Consider the following 24,924-nt stretch of genomic DNA (forward strand, 5'->3'; position numbering starts at 1 on the left):
TTCCATTTTTAATTTTTTAACGAATTTCCAGACTGTTTTCCATATAGATGTATAACTTATATTGCCATCAGTGGAGTCTAAGGGTTTCTGTTTTTATACATCCTCACCAGCACTTGTTTTGTAACTTTGATGGTAGCCATTCTAATCAGAGTGAAGAGATGTTTTACTGTGGTTTTGATTTGCATTTCCCTGATGACTAGTGATGCTGATCATTTTTTCACCTACCTGTTGGCCATCTGTATGTCTTCATTTTGGCAATGTCTATTTAGGTTTGTTTGCCATTTTAGAATCAGATTGTTATTATTGCTACAGAATTATTTGAATCCCTTATATAACTGGGATATATATATATAACTGTGTGTGCGTATATATATATATATATATATATAACTGTATAGTTTGCACATGATTTCTCCCATTTTGTAGGTTGTCTCTTCAGTCTGTTGAATCTTTCCTTTGTTCTGCTGAAGTTTTTACCTTATTTAATTCCATTTATCTCTATTTATTTTGCTTTTGCTGCCTGTGTTTTGTGGTCTTTAAAAAAATTATTGCTGACTCCAATGTCCTAAAGTGTTTCTGTATGTTTTCTTAAAAGTAATTTCATAATTTCAGGTCATACATTTAAGTTTTGAATACATTTTGATTTGATTTTTATAAATGGTGAGAGAGAGGGATCAAATTTCATTCCTTTGCATGTAGGTATCCACTTTTCCCAGCACACTTCTTAAGATTTTTATTTATTTATTTGAGGGGTAGAGTTACAGATACAGAGAGGGAGAGTCAGAGAAAAAGGTCTTCCATCCACTGGCTCACTTCTCAAATGGCCGCAATGGCTGGAGTTGGATTGATCCAAAGCCAGGAGCCAGGAGCAGGGGCCCAAGTACTTGGGCCATCTTCTAATGCTTTCCCAGGCCATAGCAGGGAGCTGGATCGGAAGAGGAGCAGCCAGGACTCCAACTGGCACCCAAATGGGATGCCAGTGCTGCAGGTGGAGGATTTAGCTGACTATGACAGAGCATCGCCCCACCCCCTCAGCACTGTTCATTGAACAGGCTTTTTTCCAACATATGGTCTTAGTACCTTCATTGAAGATAAGATGGTTGTTAATGCCTGGGTTTATGTATAGACTTTCTATTCTATTTGTTTATGTGTCTGTGTGTGTGTGTGTGTGTGCGTGCCCACCAATACCATGCTATTTTGATCACTGAAGGTTTGTAGTATATTTTTAAGTCAAGTAGTATATTGTTTCCTGCTTTGTTCTTTTTGCTCAAGATTGTCTTACTATACTAAGTTTAGGATTGCTTTTTCTAGTTCTGTGAAGAATGTCATTGATATCTTGATAGGTATGCACTGGATAATGTATATTGTTCTGAGTAACAGAAACATTTTAATGATATTCATTCTTCTGTGAATATGGGATAGCTTTCATTTTTGTATGTTTTAATTTTTCCATCAGTTTTATAGATTTCATTGAAGAGATCTTTCACTCCTTTGGTTAAATTGATTCCAAGGTATTTTATATTTTTCAGAGCTATTGTAAATTGGATTGCTTTCATGATTTCTTTCAGATAATTTGCTCTTCTGTTTAACAATGCTACTAATCTTGTTTGTTGATTTTGTATATTGTAACTTTGCTCTATTAGTTTATTAATTCTAATAAACTTTCTAAACATAAGATCATGTCACCTTCAAACACTAACAATCTGACTTCTTCTTTTCCAGTTTGGATGCCTTTTCTTTCTTATTATCTGCTTGTTGTGGCTAGGACTCATAGCAGCATGTTGAATAAAAGTGGTGAAAGTGGGCATCCTTGTCTTTTCCAGATCTTAGAAAGCTTTCAGCTTTCCTTCCATTTGATATGATGTCAGCTATGGGCTTGTTATACACAGGGATATGGGAGTGCTGCAAAAATTTGTGGAAAATGGTATTAAAAGATGGTCGATTTTGGTGCGAAAATTTTGAAATCCATGTTTTGTTCATATTACACATTTCCATGAACCTTTTGAAGATCCTCAGATGAACTTTATTGAAGGTTGTTCCCTCTAATTTGCTCAGAGTTGTTTGCTTGCTTTTATCATGAAGGGTGTTGAATTTCATGAGTGCCCCTTCTGCATCTATTGAGATGATCATGTCGCCCCCCCCCACTCTGTAGTGCTGTATCCTGTTTATTGATTTGCATATGTTGAACCTTCTTCATACACCTGGGATAAATCTCCCTTGCTCAAGGTGAATGATCTTTTCAATGTGTTTTGGATTTTATTTGCTAGTATTTTGTAAGGATTTCTGTAGCCAAATTCATCAGGAATATTGGTCCATAAGCTTCTCATTTTGTTGTGTCCATCTTTGGCTTGCATAAATCCCTTCAAAATCTTTACTTCCTATTCAAGATATTTCTTGGGTAAAACACGTATCTAACTGAAATTTCAATTTAACTCTTTTGAGTTCTCTCTTTAGGGAACAATCCATCTGGGAAAAGTGCTTATCTTTTTAAAGTCTTTTTTGAAGTCGCAAAGTATGTCTGGGTGCTCTTCCTTCTTCATAGACTACAAAGTAATGGCCACCATCTAGCCATGAACCCACCCTCCCCCTCCAGCCACAGATTCAAATATGTGAAGCCATGAATCATTGAGTCACTGGGCTGTAGATTTAGAGGAAGAATTAGAAACAAAGGGGCCCGTAGAAAGGCTATTGTTATCATGTGGGGGAGAAACAATAAGGGTAAATTTTGTACTATGTTTGAGAAGAAAGCAAAGTGAAATAGTCACTGTAAATTAAAATTCTAGAAGCAGGAGTAAAATGGATTCAGATTTTGACCCCATGAGATTAAAATATCTTACAAAATTTACAAAACTTGGTGTACAATAAATGTCAATGCATAAAAATGCAAGAGGCATTAAAAAGAAAAGCTCATATGTTTAGGCAGAGTTTATTCATGGTGGTTAAGAGTCTTTCCCAGGAGGAGGCTAGACTCCAGCAGCATAATATTGAAGGATTTTGACTAACCGTTCTATGTATTCCAAACCTTAATTGCTTAATAAAAATCAGGCTTGATTTCTTGAGATTCTTCATGGTATTGGCTCATACAAAAATAGCTGGAAAGTCCAAAATGTCCTCAGTCATCATAATTGCTGGCTGGTAACTCCTTCATGTGAGACTCCATGTGGCTCTTTCAGTTTCACTATCCTCATATAGCATGTTGGATGGATTCCCTTTTTTTTTTTTTTTTCCTAAGATGCATTTATTTGAGTGGCAGAGTTAGAAAGAGAGAAGGATGAACAAAGATATCTTCCATTGACTGTTTCACTCCCCAAATAGCTGCAACAGCCACAGCTGAGGCAGGAGAAAGCCAGGAGCTAGCAGCCAGGAGCTTCATCTGGGTCTCCCAGTGGATGCAGGGGCTCAAGCACTTGGGTCACCTTCTGATGCTTTCCCAGGCACATTAGAAAGAAACTGGATCGAAAGTGGAGCAGCCAGGACACAAACCAGGGCCCATATGAGATGCTGATGTTGCAGGTGGCAGTTTAACTTGCTATACCACAATGCTGGTCCCATGGCCTGGTTCTAAGATGGCATTTTCCAAACATAAAATTGTAAGCTGTACTTCCAAGAAGGCACAGCTCTTGAAGCTACACAGTGCCACATCCACTCAAAATCTATGGGTCAAGGGGCCAGTGCCATGGTGCAGCAGGTTAAGCCCCAGTCTGCAGTGCTGGCATCCCATATGGATGCTAGTTTGAGTCCCAGTTGCTCCACTTCTGATCCAGCTCTCTGCTATGGCCTGGGAATGAAGCTTGGGCCCCTGCACCCATGTGGGAGATCTGGAAGAAGCTCCTGGCTCCCGGCTTCGGATCAGCTCAGTTTTCTGGCCACTGTGGTCATTTGGGGAGTGAACCAGCGGATGAAGGACCTCTTTCTCTCTCTCTGGCCTTACCTCTCTCCATAACTCTGTCTTTCAAATAACTAAAATATTTTTTTTAAATCTATGAGTCAAAGAAGCCACAGGGCCAAGGAGATTCCACCACTCAATGGCGAGAGTAGCAAAGATTTTGTTGCTTTGCTTAATCCACCACTGTACATTGTCTGGCTACAGAGGACTCACCTTTATTCTACCTGGAAAGTATACCATCCCTCTCCTAGGCTACTCTCAGATTTCACCCTACTATAGCATCAAATTCAGGCTTGAAATCCAGGATCATGTCATCTAAAACAGGACCAGGTTGTTTTGGGACAACACTGTGGAGATCCTTGGGAGCCCTTCCATGTAGCAGAGTAAGTGGATCAGGGAAGCACTTCCTTAAGTCTTCTTGCAGTTTTGTGTCTTATGGTGTGCCCCTGCTTTGATTTTTACCTTGAGACCAAGTTTCACTGCCAGTAGTGCTGGGGGTATGATCTTTGGACCTGAGGTATTTATTTGTGTACCTTTGGCTGGGTAGAGAAGCAGAGAATAAGAAGTTATATTTATGGCTCTAGAAAATTCTAGTTTGGAAATATTTCCTCTGAATTCTGCTTCCTTTTAATTCATCTATTTCTTGCACTACTTTGGTCACAGGTGGTTAAAAAAAAAAGAGTTAATTGATACTTCTAGGATTCTGCTGGAAAATCTCCCAAGCTGAATTCACAAGTTCACTAGGTTCATTTCCTACATCTGTGTTACTACAGGTAATGGTCTTTGCCTATTTTTCTGTCAATACAAAACAGATACAGCCCCTGTTACTTGCTCCAACAGCAATTTCCTCACGCCTTCCACCACCATCAGTAGTGTTCTTACTGCCCTTCAGGCCTTCACTGCCACTACCTCTCAAATCAATGCCAAATGTTTTGTTATCGTAACGTTGCATTTCCAAGTACTAATTTTTGGCTTTGGTTCTTCATTCTGTGTTAACAAATCACACCAAAACTTTCTGTTCCACATGGTCTTGGCTGGAACGCTGGGATGGCTGGACGCTCTGAAGTGTCCTAATCACGGGGCTGGCACTTGGGCTGGCTGCTGACCGAAGTCCACCCTGGTTGGACTGTTGACCAAGGCCTTGTCAATCCTTCACATGCTGTTGAGGCTGCCTCACAACAAGGCGGATAATTTCCACAAAGTCATGTCTCAAGCACACAAAAGCAAAAGCTACAAATCTCTTAAGGCCCAGAGCCTTTGAAATGATTCCATTCCAATTCTGCCACATCCAGTTGGTCAGAAAAGGCAATGGGGACAGCCGGATTCAAAAAGAGGAAAAAGTGATGCTTTTCTTGCTGGAGGGAGTTGCTGGAGCCATCTTTAAGGTACCCCAGGAAGTCATGAGCTTTCAGGTGTCCTAGAGATGAATTCTTTGACAGACAGAATTTAGTGAGTGGAGAACAGAATCTAAGCTTTGATATGAAATATCATTCAAGGATGCAGAAAAGAGGATGGAGAAGCAGGGTCTGTGAGGAAGGGACAGCACAGTGCTTCGTGGGCATAGCAACCAGGGTTTGATACCCTGCTCACTCTGTGATCAGATAATGCAGAGAAAGCAAATGAGGCCAGGGACACACACGTGCCACTCTGCAGCTGCTGACCCACAGATGCTGACTGCTCTGTGAGCCAATTACAAACAAATGTCAGGAAAACTCCCCTAGCCATCTGAAACCCCAGGACAAAGTCAATGAACTGATGAAATTAAACACATGCATATAAAGAAAAGTAAATTCAAAGTTATTTAATGAATGAAAACTATGGGGACAGCTCTAGAAATCCTAAGGATACCTGGATTGTCTTGAACTTTAAGCAGGGTTGCTTCAATGCTTCCTTATTTTGAGTGGTTCTAGAGTACATTATATATTTGGCTTAGATGGTAATTGTCCTTTTAGACAAACACACTTCAATTCTTAGGTGCTTTTAAAAAGCCACCATATTATCTAAAATGCACTTAAAATGAGAGGAGTTGCAGCCACATTACTGTAATACTGACACCAGAGCCTAGATAATTCTTGGAGATGAAGTATAAACAACAGAAGGCAACCTCAGATCCTTTTCCTCCACATTTTATTGATTAAACAATAATCTCCAGGTCATCCCCACCCCCACAATAGAAAGCCACAATAAAGCAAGCCAAAGCCATGTCACTGCAGTCTCTTGTGCGTCACACATGTGCTCCTTTCAAATGACACGGGGGCGGCAGAGATCATCATTCCACTTGCTTCCACAGGTGACCTGCCTTTCACAAAGGCAGAATCACATGGACTATTCGTCTGGGAAGACTCCATGGAAACCAATGTCTACTTATAAATAAGGCAACTGAAGTCAAGAGGACTCTAAGTGGCTTCTTTAGGGTCATAACATAAAAGAAGATGGACTTAAATCTCACGGTTCCTAATTTGAAAAGAACCAGGAGGTTTTCAGTATTGATTCTGGTCACCTAATTTCCTTAATAATAGGACATCCTAATAAAATGAATGCAGAGTTGCAAATATACTCCAGACCATTTATTTCTATGTTATAGTTCTTTTAAAAATATGTTATAATTTGGAAAGTTATTTTAGCTCTGGAAAAGACAAAACAGCGATCTCTATAAATACATAAAAACATGATTGAGCCATTAAAGGTACTCCTTCCTCTAAAGGTAATATTCATATGCACTCAGTTATGGAGACAAGGCACCACCAAGGCACACTAAGGAAACACGAGGCTTTGTTTTTGCTTTCCCAGAATCACAACCCTGCTGGATGGAGAAAACATGCAGAGTAGAAAGGTGCACCATCATCTCAGTGCTCAAATGAGAGGGATGTTGGACTAAGCCTAATAAATACTTCACTTGGTTCTATACAAGCAAAATGTCCAGAGAGAATGGGTGAAATATTACTGAACAGCAGCCTTCATTAAAGACGTCAGAATTCTAGTCCATTCATACAACAAATGTTCAGGATGCCTACTATGTGTCAGGAGAAGCTATAAGTGTTAAGGAAATCCAGGTGTGGAAACTAGATGAGATCTCTGCTCTCACGGACTTCACTGAGCAGTGAGGGAAGAGAAACAATGGCCAAGACTAAAAGCACAGTACAATCAGAAAAACAATGAAGAGCACAGGATGCTGTAGAGTGGGCAGTCAGGGACAGCGTGCTTAGAAGGTCTACAATTAGAATGATCTAAATGGAGCCAGGCACGGGACCACATTGGGGAACACTCCAGACAGAAGGAGCAACAAGTCTAGGATGGGTTAGGGTCAGAAAGGTAGCCACTCTGGCTAGAATGTCATGAGCATGGGAAAGGTGAAGAGTGACAGAGGCCTTTAGCAAGGATAAACAGTTTGCATAGAGGGACTTCCATAGCCTAGACAGCTCATGGCAAGAGCCTCGGGTGATTGCTGACGTCATAAATAAGAGTGCCAATTGTTAAATTAACAACGGGAGTCACTGGGTACATGCTCCCCACGTAGGATCTCTGTCCTTAATGTGTTTTACTATGAAACTTAAAGACAACACTAATAGTTGAACAATGCCCTATACCTTGTGCGGTTGTGTGAGTGCAGCCTGTTGAAATCCTTGCTTAGTGTGCACTAAGTTGATCTTCTGTATATGAAGGTGATTGAAAATGAAACTCGATGAAGGGCGGGATGGGATGGGCGAGGGAGTGGGAGAGGGGAGGGAGGGAGGGAGGTGGTGGTGGGAAGCCACAACAACACAAAAGTTGCACTTTGTAAATTCACATTAAATAAAAAAAAAAGTTTGCGTAGTCCAGGAGTGATGAAAAAGCCACTGAGGGAAGGGGACCAAGTAGAGGAGAGGCAACATCTGTTACCAGCTAAAAATGCAGAGGCAACTCAGTCAGTTGGTATGGGAACATGGATATACTCAAGAGATCACAGGATCTTTACCTCTATCTGTTAAAAGGGTATTCAAGATAAGGTAGGTAACGGATTCACTGTCCTCACCACTGATTCATCTGGACTACATGTTCAGAGATGGTTGATACTTCAAAGGCATATAGTGTGTGCACAAACTAGACAATTGTGCTATTTTGTACAAATTCATCACTCACCAAAGTCCAAAGCTCCACTGTGGAGCTAACTTAAGATCAATCTTCCACAGTTAACAGAAGAAGAATCTGTAGGACTTGTTTACTTCTGACTTGTCAGCTCAAGGAAATTGTGGTCATTTTTCACTTAGAGACCTAGCAAACTGATTCCATGCAGTAAAAATGCTGCCTTAAACAAAAATTGAGAAAATACAGATATGGACTCCAAATCTCTTAGAGACATTTGTTATATTCCTTAGATTTTAAATGTTAAAGATGACCAGCATCGAACAGACACACATACACTTTCCTACCTAGAAAACCCACAAAAGACAGGAAGATGACATTTCAGCTAAAATGTTGACAATTCTAAATTTCTGTTTAACTGGTTTAAAAACATCAGAAGGATTTTACTCAAAACATCTGTAAGCACAGTCATCTCTTTCAGTACTCAATATTTATTTGCCCCAAGCTGTCAACTTAATTGTAATTAGCTTTGCCATGTGTTCACAATTGGGGATGTTAATCTTACCCTATGAATGCTGGTCAGCCGGAAACTCGGTAATTAGTTTCAACTTGAGAAATTCCTGAAAAGAAATCATAAACATATTGTCATATTTTATGCATTACAGGGCTACAAGATACTTTATCCACAAAGCAGTTCTAAAATTTCCAGTATATATAACTTTATGAAATGTACAAAAAAGACAACTTTACAAAAAGCATTCTCCTACTGAACCTTTGATGTAGGCAGGCAGATGGGATAAAATTAATTAGATTTGTGAGCTGGAAGACCACCCCTTCACTATAACCCCTGTGTGATCTCATGCCCCTACCTGACCCCCCCTGTATGTCCACCTGCCCATCAGGTTATGTAAGCATTCCCCTTTGGAAGTGGATAAAAGGCCTGGAATATGGTGGGCGGTGGGCCCTCCCCCTTGCCCCCTTTTTTGCCATGATGGCCCTTTGTTGCCCTGCACCTTCAGGGCGTGTGGCCTTCTGGCAGCCTGTGTTCTCCTAAGCTGCATGTGGCTGCTCAGACCAAACGCTTGCTGCACGTGGCTCCTGGCCTGCTCTCTGCTTGGCATGGACCCCCAACTTAATTTCTAGACTTTTCTTTCTCCTTTAGATAGAGCCCTCACTCTCCTATGCATTTCTCACACTGAAAATCCTTAAAACTTACCATATTTGTCTGGTCTATTTGAACCACTATTCAGAATTCTTCTCTGAATACATGGCAAGAGCTCACACAGCTTATTAATTTCGGAAATATTAATAAGCAAAATGGTTTAACCCTGGTTTTTTTTTTTAATTACTAACAATGCTGCAAACATTTCTGTACTGTTCATATGATTTCTTTTGCAAATACTTCCAAATGAGATTATTTGGTCAAAGAGCACAAACATATTAAGACATCTGATTTATAACAACAAATTATTTCCCAAAAAGATTATTCTAATTTCCTTTCCTAAAAGAACATGAGTAGCACCTCATCAGATTTAAGAATTCTCATTTAAAAAACATCAATATCTTTGTTAATTGCGTATGTGAAAAGGATCTTACTGTAGCTTTATTTTGTATTTCTTGGAATTGGGATGAACATTTTCCAGTGTACCTATTAAGGCGTTTTGTTGCTTTTTTTCTACCTAACATTTACCTAAACCTGAGGAATATTTTGCTGAGAAGATATAAATGTAACACTAAATGAGAGCACTACCATAATGACAACTTGTCATCTCAGGGTGAAATCATTGCTGTCAAGTCAAAGAAACAACAAAACATAGCTACTTTTTTCTATCCAGGCTAAAATCAAAACATTCAAACTAATTTTAGAAACTATAGCAAAAGTTATCTGCTTTTCCTCTTCTTCATCAGATTACACAAAAGTACCAAGCTGGAAGAGTCACAGGTGAAGATACGAAATGGCAATGCTTCTCACAACAGAATAAATCACCCATATTAGGCAGAATAAAAGAGAGGACAAAGACTGTCCGAGCAGATCTGACACTCAGCCGCTGAGACAGGCGGTGGCAGTGCTCCCAGCCTGCCATGCTCCTGCGTGTGCCAAACTAGCTTTCCTATTCTCTCAGAGACACAACACAAGAAATGTGAATTTTCACTTAAAAAGTCAATTCCAAGATAATGTTCTAAAAGATGTTTTCTGGAAGATTTGGAAATAAGCAAAAACACTTAGAATTCCCTTCTTCTTAAGAGCTTTTTTCAGAAGGTTCCCAGTGAGGGACATATAAGGAAATACTCCCACAGGGCTGAAGATTAAGAAACAATACCTTTCAGCTTTTCGATAGAGAAACAAGAGGCCCCAAGGCCTTTGCTGTGAGACAGGACAAGTCTGGTTGCTCTCCTTTCCTTCCAGTCAGTACAGGAAGTGGAAAGTGACTTAACACACTCCTTCAGTACAGCACAGAGCTACTACACAATTTTGGAATCTGACAATGGTTGTCCATTTGGATAAACTTATCATTTAGTGATAGTTAAATAAAATCCCAAGAGGAAAGGTCCAGCAACAAGTCATGTATGTCTGGTTGAAGGACCTGTTTTGGGTAAATGTAGAGTTATGAGAAATCACTTCACAGATCAGCTACGGCAACAATACTGCAAGATCATACTTGTTCACTATGCCTTGTGCAATGCCTTAAATTGAAGGTTTTAGGTCATATAAAATTAAAGTCTATTTCATCAGTTTAGAAAGCTCAAAACTGAATAATGGATGGAGTTAAAAGAGGGACACTTCTATTTCACCATCCGGGCCACTCTGGGGTCATTGGGAATCAACCAGCACCACAAACCACCCTAACCACTAGACACAGCCTGAATTCACTGCTCCTTCATCTGTAAACGTGTTTCAGACTTATTTAGCAGAAAAGAGAAGAGAGAAATGGAGAGGCAGATAGAGTGAGGAGTCTTGGGGGTATTAGTAATGTTTTGTTCCTAATTTGGGCGTTGGTTACGAGTGTTCTCAGAGGACAAAAACACTCATTTATCTGTATACTTATGTGCATTTCTTGGTATGTATACTGAATTTCAATAACATGTTGAAATAAAAAATGTGTTTCTGGATAACATTCACACATATTTCTCTAACACTGCTTTATATTATATGTTAACTGTTGCATCAAGTTCAGGGCACTCAGTATCTTATTTATCTATATTCCAAGGATCTATCATAGTATCTCTTTCCAGAGCTACATAAGGAGAGTATGCAATGTGTGTTAGTAAAATGGCATGGTCTTATCTGTGATACCATCTTAAGCCTCGGGTGCCATCTTGCACAGTAAGCTTCAGTCCTAAGCCCAGCCTTGTCGCTCCCCCTCTTCGTGGAGGAGCAACACAGGACCCTGCGCTGTTCTTTCGTCTGCTCGGCCTTCCCCGGGTTTGCTGCTGGTTCTTCCCGGCTTGGCTACTATCCCTTCCACCTCCGTGGAAGGGCAGTTCCCCCTGGCCACATTCCCCACTTCCGCAGGGGAGCGGCACACCGCCGGCCGGCTCTCTCGGGGGCTGCACGGGTTCCCTTAGATGTTCCCCATAGATGTTCCCCTAGATGTTCCTGGTGCATGCCGTCTCTCTCCTCCTTTATAGTCCTCCCCCGCCAATCCCAACTCGGCTGCCCACACGCCGAGTACGCTGCTCTCCTCCAATCAGGAGCAAGTCCTACAGTTTATTGGTTGAACTGGAGGCAGCTGTGCGGAAGCTGTTTACTTCTCTCCCAGCGCCATATTGTGGGAGAGCAGATGCATAGAATAAGTCTTAATTCCAGTAACTCAGTCCAGTCCGGATTGCTCCCCACACAGCCTGGCTCACTAGAAGTCAGGTGACCAAACAGCCCAACCACAAGTGTCAGCTCAACCCCACCCTAATGGGATTCGTTGCTCCCACTTCCCTACCCCCTGCAAGAGTGTAACAGGACCTGCTGCCCACACATGTGCTCTCTCTCAGCCTCTCTCTCTTGCTTTCTCAACTTCTCCCTCTGGCCTGTTTCCTCCACCTGACAATAAACCTTTCCCTGAACTCTGGTGTTTGATGTGTTTCGTGGTGGCCTTTCAATGTATTGGAGGGAGATTACGGAGGTCTGACTACTATTTCCTTCTGGTCAGCTGAAATCCCAGGAACTGGCAGGAGGAGAAACTAGAGGGGCTATTTGCCTCCCCTTTCCCATACAGAACTTGGTTTCTCTTAAAAATGTTGTGGGCTGGCCCCGTGGCTCAATAGGCTAATCCTCCGCCTGCGGCGCTGGCACACCAGGTTCTAGTCCAGGTTCTAGTCCAGGTTGGGACGCCAGATTCTGTCCCGGTTGCCCCTCTTCCAGGCCAGCTCTCTGCTGTGGCCTGAGAGTGCAGTGGAGGATGGCCCAGGTCCTTGGGCCCTGCACCAGCATGGGAGACCAGGAGAAGCACCTGGTTCCTGGCTTCGGATCAGCGCGGTGCACTGGCTGCAGCGGCCATTGGGGGGGTGAACCAACAGAAAAGAAAGACCTTTCTCTCTGTCTCTCTCACTGTCCACTCTGCCTGTCCAAAAAAAAAAAAAAGTTGTGAACATGTATTTAAAGGGTAACAGTCTGAAGCAGCATTGGCACAAAATCCTTAGCCTGCCCAGAGTTAACAAGTGATTAGCCCAGTGTTATTCCTGTTTGCTCCATGAATATTTAGTAAATCATTAATGTGTGAACAACAGGTTCACCCCTCAGGTAGGAACCAAGGGTACAGTGGAGGCCTGGCTTTCTGAGATATCTGTGAGCATAGCTGGTGCATAGGAATGGCGGGTCTTGAAAGGTGGCAAAGGAAGTGGGGAGGACGGAACCTTGGGCATTTTTGTCACCCCACGGCAGGCACAGAGATCAGAAGCAGAGGTTAAGCCTTCACCTTTCAGGAAGAGATGAGGAAAATTCATACTTGCAAAGTTACATCTCACAAATCTGAGTGGAGAACTGCTGTCAAATTCAGCATGACTGGTTGTATTATAATGACTACAAGGCATTTTAAATCAGTGATGGGCCACTGGATAAATGCTACAACATTCTGAAATGCCCTTAATATCTTATCAAATTAGGAGTTCTCAATTATTTGTTTGCACAAGTTAACCTTAGTATTTTGTAGCAGGAATAATTCTGGGACCCTGGAATAATCACGTGATCATTCAAACAATATCGTGCATCAGTGTGCTCTGTGTCTACTGATTGTTCAGTCTGCTTTCCTCCAAGACCATAAACTCTGGAAGGACAAGGACCTTTTTGTCTCCTCAAGAACTGCCCATATTAGGTGCCCTACAAATATTATAATCTCATGATCCTGTGAGCTATGATCAAGCTGACAGCATTGCAGGTCCTTAGATAGTTTTAGTCTCATGAAACTAATAACTTCTGATAGTGATCACTGAGGAAAGTTTAACTGCTGTAATATGCTCTTAATCCACACAGAAATCAAATTACTGTGCATTGCAAATCAGCCTATTTAGCTCAAGCTAATTTCTGATCACAAAATACAAAGAGATAATGTTCACCAATATTAAATAACCATTAAGGACAAATATTGTTTAAAATGAACACTGCTATCCAACTGGTCCCCCAAATAATTATTTCATACTTCATGCTTCTTTAACATTTAGTAAGCACACATAGTTCCATTATACTGCCGTTAAACTGCATTGCAAGTATCTAGCTAGATTCCTTCCAGCCTCAGCCTTTGAGTTCTGTGTGTGCAGGAAAGGAACTCACATTTAACAGATTCTCAGTAAACACCACTCGAATGGGATAGGTGGTGCGAGATGGAAAGGGGAGGGCTAGCATTTACTGTGCACTTGGTGGGGTGGTATTATGATCTCAACTCCGAAGGTGAGAAAGATGAGGATCTGAGAAACGAAGAAACTCATCTAGGCTCACAAGCAAACCCAGAATTCGCACTAGCTCTGACTAAGAGCCATCTGCTACACAGCCTCCCCTAAGAGCTATATAAAAATGAATTTTATATGGAATGTGACTTTCCTCTCCCTTTTTCCAATCTAAAAATGTATCTTTTAGAGAAAATGAAAGAGATGATTTTAAAATGCAACTAGATTGCTTTCCTAGCCATTGCTCAATGTTCCAGAATCAACAAATGCTCCTTCCAGTCAGCCTGCCTATTAGGTAATTATGACTGACATGACAGAGAGCCAAGCAAGGACACATCCAGCTTGCACAACCTCTTACAGGGTAACAGTTATTCACAATTTATTAACAAGGTGAATAACCCAAGTTTAACTGTAACCAGGTAAGGCCATCAAGCAGCTCAAAAGTCTTTACTGTGACTCATTTTTATTTCAAGACCCTAAATGCACCTGATGTTCTTCAGGTTGTCTTTCTGGTTTTCAGTCACATTCCTGGGAGATGTGATCACCAGCTACCCTGGACAGGTCCAGACCCTACTATCAGAGCAATGCCTGCTTGCACAGATAGGTCAAAAAGTATCCAAAGGACACCTTTCGTTTCATTTTCATACCAAGATCTCTGCCCCGGGGAGAAACATAAGCCTTGTCACCAGAACATGCAACCTATGTTGGAGCATGTTTCTGAACGGCATCCGCGTGAACTTGCACTCATCCTTGCATGCAATGCTAAGAACTTCCACTCTTATATACTCACTTCCCCTGCTTGCAGAGCCATGCCTTTGGGAATGATTCCCCATGGTCTCCTCATTTGCAGCAAATAAATGACTTCGTGTGAAAATTCCTTCTGGTGGGTTTCTTGATTGAATTCACCAGGAAGTGGGTCCACAATTTTGGGAGAAAAACATAATCTGTCTTTAAATCATGTTTTACATGGCTTCTCTTCCTGCCATACCTATCAATAAACACGTGGTTAAAATAAATTAATACCATATCACCTATATATGACTTCTTTATGAGTATCTGGAGTACACATGTTCAATATGTTACTTTGTTAGACCAATTTTATCCCAAAACTCTGATGAATGCTTGTGAGACTGAAGGGCATAAGGCTAACATGGACTTCTAACTTCATCATTTACAAGCTGCTTTATCTTAGATAAGGTATCTAAGCATCGACTCTCCCATCTGTAAAACAGTGATAACAAAGGTTTCTCCCTAATGTTAAAGAATTGCTTAACGAATTAAATAAGGTGAGCACCCAAGAATGGTCATTTATTGACAGAATAGCAGCTTTATCTAAAAACTAATCCTTTAGGGGGTGTGCTGCGGTGCAGTGGTTAACACCCTGGCCTGAAGAGCCCGCGACCCATACGGGTGCTGGTTCTAGTCCTGGTTCTAGTCCCAGCTGCTCTTTTTCCAATCCAGCTCTCTGCTGTGGCCTGGGATAGCAGTAGAAGATGGCCCAAGTCCTTGGGCCCCTGCATCCACCTGGGAGACCCAAAAGAGGCTCCAGGCTCCAGGCTCCAGGATCCTGGCTCCTGGCTTTGGGCTTCGGATCAGCACAGCTCTGGCCATTGCGGCCAATTGGGGAGTGAACCAGTGGATGGAAGACCTCTCTCTGTAACTCTTTCAAATAAATAAAATGATTCTTTAAAAATAAATAGATAAAATTAAAAACTAATTCTTTAAAGATTGGCTTTAAAGTATTATCCTATAAACAGAAATCAAACTTGATACTAGGGAGTCTGGTTTTCCACCTCAGTGATTTCCATGCCAGATTTGCAATACATTACATGCTCCAGTTACTATAAAGTGCTGTGAAACACATATGTAATGTTCCTTAGTCATTTACTACATGAGAAGACAAAGTGTTGTGAAGTCAAAACAATCCACTGTGAAGCAGTGTTTAAGGGGTTAACCTGTTCATGCAATCTCCACTTTTTGATGCAATGTCTGTCATCCCTGTCAACATTTATGCTGGAGACAAGTCAGAGATACGACCAATTTCACCCAAGCAAGGGGTTATGTCTTGAAATACATAATTATGGTTGCATATCAAGTGTATATAATTAATCCACATAACTGTGAACTAAAAAATGGTTAAAACAGTAAATTTATGTTCTATTTCACCACAAATGAAATGATTTAAAATGAACATAAATTATACAAATTAAATATAAAGTGGATTTTCATTTACTAGAAAACATACCATACAAAACATGATTTTTATGTTTGAAATTTGCTTTGTCCATAATTTTTAGGTTGCTATAGTGAATACTAAATAATAAACAGAAATTATCAATTTGTCTTGTCACCTTGAATTAGGAATTTGTTGAGAGAGATGCTATGATCCCTCAAATTTTTATAGGAAAGGCTAAGGTCTTTTTGACTACATAAATAGGCATATCTGAAACTAAGACATTCAAAATCTTCTAGACACTATCAAGGTACATGCACATCTGAGATTTTTTTCTTTTTCTAAAATAACCACTGCAGTACCCACGTGTTTAAAAATTGATCAATAAGTTTAGATGGTTTCAAAAAGCATTTGACCCTCTTGTTAACCTTCTTTTACTAAGAGATCTGTAGAACAAAATGAATCAAGAGCAGCCAAATAAGTTTGTAAAGGGAGAGGGGGAGACCAAGAAGAGAAAGAGGGATGAGGATAGGGGGATCATAGTGCAGCGAGACCGTGTGTGTGCGTGCAGGGAAGAAAGCAGTCATAATCCTTGGCCTTAGTGATATGCGGACATGCTGGCACTTACATGAAGGAAAGAAAGATCATTCTCTGAGACTTGCATAATAACAAATTCACATTTACAGCACTGCCTGGTCACTTTCTTGCTCTCTGGTTATGTGGGGGTAGAAATGCCCATCCAAAGCCACAGTAGATGAGAGAACCATGTGCATAGGTTCTCTATGGAACTATAATGAGGATAAGGGGAACATAATAATGTGATGAGATGTTAAAATCAAGGAAAGCAACCATCACTGAGGCATGGGGTAGGGTCATAGCATGTCTGTAACTTCCTAAGACACATTACCTCCAGATTTGTTGTTTTGTTATTAACAACAGGGAGGGGCGGAGAGAGCGATGGAGAGAGTGATGGGAAGAGTGCTCTCCTGCTTGCTTCCTGTTTTATGGGCTCTTGCTATTTCCTTCCCAGGGATGCTGGAGTTTGACCGCAAAGGCTGGGCAGACTGGATTTTGTATTCTGTTATCACAGTGATCAACGATCACCAGGAATGGCTAAAATGGGAAGTCAGCATACTGCACCGTATGGCTTGCTGTGGGCACCTGCCAACCACACGCATTAAGTTATGACCTCCTCTTACTTCCTCATGCTGCTGTGCCATGGATTCACAGGGTAGACCACTGCTGTAAGGGGAAGAATCTGGGTTTTTAAGACCTTGGGCTTGCTCCATATGCCACCAGTGACTATGCTCACAGACACCGGGCATCTTTACACACGTTTTCTTTACTTCTTGGTCAGCAGCAGTCATTGCTATGACTATGCTATTGCTCCAGGTACACAGGGAGATTGCTCTACTTGCTGATCTGCTGCCCTACAACTGTGTTCTAGTAAATACAAACTGCTTATTATTTTTAATGTTCATATCTGTTGTTCTCAAGCCTCAGAGGCCTGGCTGCCAATTGGGTCCGGTCTCACCTCGCTTCTCCACTGCTCCCACTCTTGACAGAAATAGGGGCTGGTTTTCCACAGTGGTAGTATGGAAAATGTGTTCTAGGCTGAGTCCCGGGCCTGCCTTTGGCACCACCTGCCGGGGCTGAAACCCAGGCATCCACCTCCCCAACTCTATCACACATTCATACTGGCCTAAGAGATGATATTAATGGTAATAGAAATAGTGGGAAAACATAAAAGCACTGAAGTGGCAAATATAAAGGGAACTAGTACAAAGCTTTTTTTTTTTTTTTAATTTTGCTGGTAAAGTGATTTGAAGACAGGATGCCTTTTATCTTGGGACATTATTTTAAATGGAAATGAATCAACCCAGGAAGTGAGCTTTATTTATACCACTTTGGTCCCAAGGAAACAAAACAGCAAGTGTTGCAAGATCATTGACAACCCATAATATTTAAGTCCTACTGAAAACTCAAAATGACCTTTTCACAATGGCATGGAGGCCCAGGGCCCCAGGTAAAAGCATGTGATCCCAGCACAGAATGCCAGTAAAGCTGCTACAGAATTCCTCAAAAACTGGTTGGAAGAACTGCTATAGAACCTCCTTCCCCCAAAACTGGGTCTGCTCACTCAGTGAACAGCAAGCCAATTACAGACAACTGTGTGGTACAAGAAAGTAGGTGCTCACTGTAAAGCTCAGAGCAAGGCAGCCGGCAGTTACCACATAGTTTCTGTACTCCCAGGGTGACTGGGGCAAAGCATTTTACAGACTGAAGTTAGGGCTGAGATGTCTGTGTTCTGTCTATAGACCTTGTGGCCCTCCTTCAATTGGTCAGGGACATGGCAAGCTTTTGGGAATTCCAATGCTGGCCAAGTGGGCCCCAGGCATTCTAGGGGCTACATGCAGGTGGTAGTTACTTCTCAGTTGGGGCCTGGAGTTCCTGGAAAAGAAACCCCTCAAAATAGGACCAAGTGTCAAGATGCTGTCTATAGGGGAGAAAAAATGACCTTATGAGTCTTTGTTAAGGGACGCTGTAGAGCCACCTGCATTGCACCCTAATTTCAGTGAGCCTGTTTTAGTAAGAGGTTGACTTGCAATCATAAAGCAAGGCAATGGCACTTCAGATCAAGGCAGGGAGCCTGGGAGATTAGAATCTGATGGTATCTAGCATCTGCATCCGAGGAAGTGTAGAGGACCTCTCTTATAATCTGTCACTGTGATAAAACAACAACCTGAACAGAACATTCTTCTCCAAATCTACCTATGGTAACAGATGTAGAACAGACCACTTAAAGTATGCCGACTGGGGATTTGAAAAAAGTGAAATAAGAGCACCCCCAGTCTGGCTCATGGTGCTCAGCCAGTAGCCACTGGTAGTTTTCTGTCCCTTTCATAGCACTTACCAGACATCTACAGTAATTGAGAGTTTATTTCTCTCCCACTAAACCATAAATTCTCTGAGGCCTGGTCTACACATATGGTGCTCATCATCATATCCAAGTACTTAGCAGGCAGAAGCTGAGATTGAACATTAATTAAGCAGATAAAGAACAGACCCCCTTGCTTGAGAAAACCACAATTTCTCATAATCTTAAATGACATTGGTTTTCCCAAATTCCATGCAACCTGCAAAGGCTCCTGAATCCTTTAGCAGAAACTGAAGACAGCATTCATCCCCATTAGCAGAGAAGAGAGATTTCATTCAGTCATGGCATTGCGAGTAATCTGCGGCAGCTGTGGGTACACTGAAGTTCGAGTAAGGGGAGGCTTCTAAAAGAACCCACAAATAACTCACAGGAATCAGGCAGAATTCCCACATTCCAGGCGCAATTCAACAATCCAGGTAGAACTCAATCCAGTCAGAACTCAGCAGGATTCTGTGGCTTCACTTGGTATTGGCAAAGGGGAGAAACTCTGTTCTCAATGGGAACTTGACTTTGATGGCTTTCCAGAAGACAGAAGCCACATTCTGTATCTGGAAGACTAACACATGACTTCTAAAGCAGGGTGGGGTTTGTCACAGCTCAGTGACCAGTGCAGCAGCTCAGCAGGCACAGCCTCCTGCCAGTGAGCTAAGTTTCTCCTTTATGCACAGAAGATGAATCTATGGTTATTTCTTAGCAACCAAATTTGAAAGATGGAAAAATTGTGCCAAGAAAGCTGATGGCATGTTTTTTTCCTGTCTCTTTTTTCTCCCCCTCACCCCTACACAAGAAATATTTTCCTATTTATATTTGACAACACCATCTGTTTTCATTACAGAGTCTTATCCATTTGAGGAAGGCAACAACTTAGTCACTGTTAGTTGAACAAAAGGAGAAATGAAGAGAACCTACATCTCATCAGCTTGCCAAAGCCAGAGACACACTACTGGGAGGAGGCCTAAGAGGAACATTACAACTAGCATACACTCTGAAACCAGGTAGACTCAACACTCATGAACAGGCTCCTACTAGGTATAAAGCACTGTCCCAGCTCATGGAGTGGACAGAAAAGTGTCAAAGACTGACTCAACCCTGAAAAGGAGCTTATGTTTTGGTGAAAGAAGGCACAAACAGAAAAAGATTGAAAAAAATGAATCATACAGTTGCGCTTAAAGAAATAGTTCACTACACAGGAGTTAGGAGCTGGACCAACAAAAGTGTACAGGATTTGTATAGAAGAGAGAGAGGTTAACAATAGGGCATATACTATTTTATGTGGAGGAACAGAGAAACAAATGAAAAAAAAAGCCAAGGTTAATCGAGAGCTTATGAATAGCCATGAGTATGAATGTTTGAGATATAATGAAGGGGAATGTTTGAGATAGAAATGATGGCAATGAGCACGGAAATTAGATTAAGGTCAAATAGTAAATAAAGATTCAAATATCCAGATAGAATTTTTCAAACATACCTCAGGTTTAGAACACAATATACACAGGAAATTATTGCTTTGCATGTAAAAATTGTGTTTGAATAGTCAAATAATTTTATGAGCAGAAAAGACTTGATCATCTATGAAGTAGGAAGTCACTTATGGTATCTGAGCCAGGGAATTATGGAAAAATACATTTAGGGACATATTTTTATATGTTGGGGAATAATTTGTAAGCATCTGGAACGATTCACAGGAAGTAGTTGGAGAGCAGGAAGCCTAATTTTATATGGGGATATATATCTGGTTATCTTGAGAAGCAAAACACAAGTGGACTTCAAAATTAAAATTCCAAGTAGAAAAATAGTTGTGCTTTAAAAAAATTAAACTTTCAGATTAGCCAGTAAAATGATGCAACTGGACAAAGCAATTAGATTTTGAGGAAGCAGGCTTTTCCTGAAAGTCATAACTGACTTTTCTGAAAGAGAAATGGATTTGAACAGTGTTCTTTAGACTGTATGGTGTATAATTACTCTGTTAGAATTAAATAACCAAATATTTTGTGCAATGCCATATAACACACAAGAACACTCATTTAAAACATTTGCAAAAAGGAATGCCAGTTACATTATTGGGCATGTTAAGCATGATTGTAAGTAAACCAACAGCTTGGGTATACACTGGGCCCTTAACCCCTAGACAAATCAGTAGGCACTCACTATGCAACTGCAACTGTTTAAAATCAAATTACAACTACTCTAATTACAGAGCAATGTTTCATTTGTTTCACAACTGGTAAGTAAAACAGTTCTGGAGTGGAGGTGATTTCACAAGGTGATTTAATTTCAGTGCCAAAAGTTTTTTTTTTTTTTTTAAACTTACAGTTTAGTTTCTAGAGATTTCTGTAAAAGTTATTACATGAACTAAGTCCAAATCAAACCAAAATGCTTTCAATCATTGTGTAACAATATCCTTCTCTCATAAACACTTTACATATTTCCCAAGCTACAGGCTTGAGGGGACAAATCAGGAAGTGAAACCAAATATGATCATATTGCGAAATCCTAGTAAAATAAAAGAAGGCACTTGGAATTAACAGCGGCATTATTAATATTTCATTTTAAAACCCATTCACTTGGAAACATCACTTTAATCAAAGCAGTAATAAGAGGAATTTCAAAAGCGTGTGTCTTCAATGTGTTGCCTGGCGATTTCCCCAAGCATCTATGCAAATGTGATTTCCTGTGACCTGCCAAGCCCATGTGAAACTAGAGCACTCACCTAACCTGCCTGGCCAATGGAGTGCAGGGCCCAGCCACCAGCTTCCTGCCTGTGAGTCTACTCCTACACAGAACACCCCAACCTTTAAAGACTTGCCTTTCTTAGGTAACAGGCAAATCTCATTTCTCCTCACTGTTTGGCTTGGGTTACTGTCATATTCTGTATCCTTCTGTGAATGATAAACTCTCTAAAAACAGGAACTGTATTTTACTGTTTGATTAGTTGAACAAGATTGAACAAGATTCAGTGACCTAGACAGTTTAAAAGTTATAAGTACCAAATGGTTATTCTTATTGTCCAAAAATACTGTCATCAAACAAACTTGCTACAGTTTAGTTTTGCTTCTAAGAGGGACTCTAAGTGGAATCATCAATTCTTTGCCTCCATTAGCACTTCCCTTGTTCCAAGGAGGTTGAGTGTGGCAGAAGGTCTGGAAGACATTCAAGCAAAAAATAAAAACGCATTCTCATTTACTGATTATTGTTCACTATTCTTATTTTTAATTTGAAGCAGGATTTGAGTAAATTTATATCACATACACTGTAACACTTCAAAGGAACACCTTTTTGCAATCTAAATAAATAAGTAGGTAGTTTCTCAACTACCCATGACTTCCACAAGTGATCAGTGGCCTCTGTCACACAATGCAAATGATACATGATTGACACTCTGCAGACAAAGCAGACACACTATTGCTTATGTATAAGAATGCGATTTTAAAGGTGAGGGGCAGGATTATCAATAAATAAAAACAGTGACACACAAATAACACTGGCATGTCTGTGTGAATAAACATGTATATGACATTCAAATCATGTGGTTAGGGAATTCAATATACACGTGAGAACCTATTCTGTTCCAAGAACAGTGTCCCACCTAGGAAAGTGGGCTAATTCACTAATTGCCATTGTGTTCACAGGTTAAAGAGCCTGCTTGGGGTCTAATTCGGAGTAGGTCTATGGAACCATCAAACAAGTCAGTTTTCAGGCAGGCCATTCCCCATCTCAGTTTCCTTTTCTCTGGGCACACTTTCCCTCCTGGCACTCCCTCACTCACTTAATCACATACCACACTTTCACATGGTAGCCTGATACTTTATGGTTGGTTGCATTTACAGGATTTTCTTGACTGGGAGAATTTATTTGTTATGGATGGGCTGAATAGGACAAGAAAGTATATGTCATCTTATATCTACCCTTCAAATAACCACAAAAGGGAAGAGGTTGGGAAATGAACACAGAATAGGAAAATAGATGACCAACGATTAAACATTACAGTTGAACAACTCAGAACATCAGAATAATGCTTTGAAGTGTAAATATATGGGCATTCTTTTTTCATATAGTAACTTAAACCATGCATAGGACTTTCAAATAAGGACTCTAGCCCAGAGTAAAAAATATGTTGCCAAAGACACAGAGCTGGTAAGCAAGAACTTGATCCCATAATTCGGACATCAAATATTGTGTTCTTGCAACCATCCAAAGTCGCCACTCCTAAGGTTAATGCTTAGTGCAGGGAATGGAGATCGTAGCATAGATAGATGCATCTGAGTGTTCAGAGATACGCAGGAGCTGCAGCAGGAAAAGATCTCCAGCTGAGGAAGGGCACAAGCAGCCAGGTCTTAAACGAAGAGTGAGGAGGTAGCAGACTTCACTAAGGGGACTTTCAGTACCACCAGAGGGGGGATGATAATGAAAAGGAATGAGGTAATTAGGGCATCTAGGGTTTAAAACTCCAGAATGAAAAGTATGGCTTGATTTGAACCAATATAGATATAAAAGAAAGAAGCAATAGTTTAGTAAGACAGCACGGTGAGACATGAGAGATACAATGGGGCAGGAGCAGGGAGGGGAGCGAGAATGATAGTAACCAGGTAAGGCCATTCCGAAGCCATTCAATAATAAAGTAGTGAGCACCCAGAATGTGGGAACATCATTGAGAATGACAGTAATGAAGACATTTAGGTGACTATGAAGGAAAAGATGATAAGCACTAGCTGATAGAGGAGATGAAAAAAGAAGAAAGGAATGAAAAATAAAGTGCTAGTTAATGTTCCAATATTCAGTGGAAGACCAATGAGCAAATTGGTGGATTCTTTTTTTTTTAAGATTTATTTATTTGAAAGGCAGTGTTACAGAGAGGCAGAGGCAAAGGCAGAGGGAGAGAAGAGTCTTCCATCCACTGCTTCACTCCCCACCCAGATGGCTACAATGGCCAGAGCTGTGCCAATCTGAAGTCAGGAGCCAGGAGCTTCTTCCTTGTCTCCTACATGGGTATAGGGGCCCAAGAACTTGGGCCATCTTCTGCTGCTTTCCCAGGCCATAAGCAGAAAGCTGGATCAAAAGTGGAGCAGCTGGGTCTTGAACCGGTGCCCATAGGAGATGCCAGCACTGCAAGTGGCGGCTTTACCTACTATGCCACAGCACCAGCCCCAAGTGAATTATATCCTTTCATTTTGAATCGAGACTAACTATTCACACAACAAAGGTCCTATACCTTCATTAAGGATTCAGCATAGCAAAGTTTTGACTGGGTAGTGCTCTCTAGAGTAAAATTAGTAGGAAAGCTACAGAAGAGAGATGGAAAGGCCATACAGGTCCAAATCAGAGAAAGTACCAGGCTATGAAACCAAGAAAGGAATTTATGGAAGGGGGTGACATGACCTGCTCAAGAGATTTTGGTAACAGGATGGAGGATTCATTAGAAATGTATACCGGGAAGAGGTGAGACAGATCAATCATCTGGGGGTTAAGCAAGAAAGGAGGCTTGGACTAAAACAAGACTGAGGATGAAGACAAGAGGGGATAAAAGCAAATGTATCACTATCGTTTGTAAGCATGTTCAAGTAGGTGATCTGCTAAGTAGCTTTGTGTATGGATTTGAGGGCTCCCTAGAAATTCATCAGAAGGACTTAGTGGCAGACTATATGCTAAGGGCAGCCAGGACTCAAGGGTAAGTTACCACCCTATTTTTGGCCACAGTGTCAGTGGTGGAGGATGGTGCATGTGGATTTTAAAACGGTGAGCTTGCAGTGCCCTGTGTGTCATCAAAGTGGAAAGGACTAGCAGGCAGTCAGAAAAATACAAACTAGAGCTCCAGGGAGAGGAGAGAATATCAATAGGTTTGTTGGGTTGTTAATTTTCTTTTTTTAATTTGACAGGCAGAGTTAGACAGTGAGAGAGAGACAGAGAAAGGTCTTCCTTATGTTGGCTCACCCCCCAAAACGTCACTACGGCTGGTGCTGTGCCAATCCGAAGCCAGGAGCCAGGTGCTTCCTC

The 24,924-nt window shown here is 41.1% G+C and overlaps 1 protein-coding gene across 9 annotated transcripts in view; it reads right to left on the bottom strand.

The window, feature by feature from the left end:
- The window catches only part of LRRC8B (leucine rich repeat containing 8 VRAC subunit B), an 85,173-nt gene that overhangs the window by 29,228 nt on the left and 31,021 nt on the right, over positions 1-24,924 (bottom strand). For 6 of the 9 annotated variants that reach the window (XM_051856268.2, XM_017346108.3, XM_051856267.2 and 3 more), the window contains exon 2: positions 8,514-8,568. The gene's annotated coding sequence lies outside the window, so the exon portion shown is untranslated. Of the gene's footprint in view, positions 1-8,513; positions 8,569-14,612; positions 14,811-19,301; positions 19,485-24,924 lie in introns of those variants that run through there. The other 3 variants (XM_051856264.2, XM_051856263.2, XM_070078089.1) reach the window with 3 other exon arrangements.

This window comes from Oryctolagus cuniculus, chromosome 7 (assembly GCF_964237555.1).
Source record: "Oryctolagus cuniculus chromosome 7, mOryCun1.1, whole genome shotgun sequence".
NCBI lineage: Eukaryota > Metazoa > Chordata > Mammalia > Lagomorpha > Leporidae > Oryctolagus > Oryctolagus cuniculus.